Raw genomic sequence first — 1,298 nt, forward strand, 5'->3', positions numbered from 1 at the left:
TCTCCCTCCATCTCCAATCTCTCTCTGTCCCTCTCCATCTCCAATCTCTCTCTCTCCTTCTCCAATCTCACTCTCCCTCCATCTCCAATCTCTCTCCCCCCATCTCCAATCTCACTCTCCATCTCCAGTCTCTCTCTCCCTCCATCTCCCATCTCTCTCTGCGCCCTTCTCCACTCTCTCTCTCTCCATCTCCACTCTCTCTCTCTCTCCGTCTCTAATCTCACTCTATCTCCATCTCAAATCTCACTCTCCCTACATCTCCAATCTCTCTCTCCATCTCCAATCTCTCTCTCTCTCCATCTCCGATCTCTCTCTCTCTCCATCTCCAATCCCTCTACCTTCATCTCCAATCTCTCTCTCTCTCCATCTCCAATCTCTCTCCTTCCATCTCCAATCCCTCTACCTTCATCTCCAATCTCTCTCTCTCCATCTCCAATCTCTCTACCTTCATCTCCAATCTCTCTCTCTCCATCTCCAATCTCCCTCCCTTCATCTCCAATCTCTCTCTCTCTCCATCTCCAATCTCTCTACCTTCATCTCCAATCTCTCTCTCCATCCATCTCCAATCTCTCTCTCTCCATCTCCAATCTCTCTCTCCCTCCATCTCCAATCTCTCTCTCTCCATCTCCAATCTCTCTCTCTCCCTCCATCTCCAATCTCTCTCTCTCCATCTCCAATCTCTCTCTCTCCCTCCATCTCCAATCTCTCTCTCCCTCCATCTCCAATCTCTCTCTCTCTCCATCTCCAATCTCTCTCCCTCTCCATCTCCAATCTCTCTCTCTCCATCTCCAATCTCTCTCTCTCCCTCCATCTCCAATCTCTCTCTCCCTCCATCTCCAATCTCTCTCTCTCTCCATCTCCAATCTCTCTCCCTCTCCATCTCCAATCTCTCTCTCTCCCTCCATCTCCAATCTCTCTCTCTCTCCATCTCCAATCTCTCTCCCTCTCCATCTCCAATCTCTCTCTCTCCCTCCATCTCCAATCTCTCTCTCTCTCCATCTCCAATCTCTCTCTCTCTCCATCTCCAATCTCTCTCTCCCTCCATCTCCAATCTCTCTCTCCCTCCATCTCCAATCTCTCTCTCCCTCCATCTCCAATCTCTCTCTCTCTCCATCTCCAATCTCTCTCTCTCTATCTCCAATCTCTCTCTCTCTCCATCTCCAATCTCTCCCCCTCCATCTCCAATCTCTCTCTCTCTCCATCTCCAATCTCTCTCTCTCTCACTTTCTCCAATCTCACTCTCCCATCACCTCTAATCTCTCTCCATCCTCAATCTCACTCTCTCTCTCTCTCTGACC

The sequence above is a fragment of the Chiloscyllium punctatum genome, unplaced genomic scaffold (genome assembly GCF_047496795.1).
Source record: "Chiloscyllium punctatum isolate Juve2018m unplaced genomic scaffold, sChiPun1.3 scaffold_754, whole genome shotgun sequence".
Taxonomy (NCBI): Eukaryota; Metazoa; Chordata; class Chondrichthyes; order Orectolobiformes; family Hemiscylliidae; genus Chiloscyllium; species Chiloscyllium punctatum.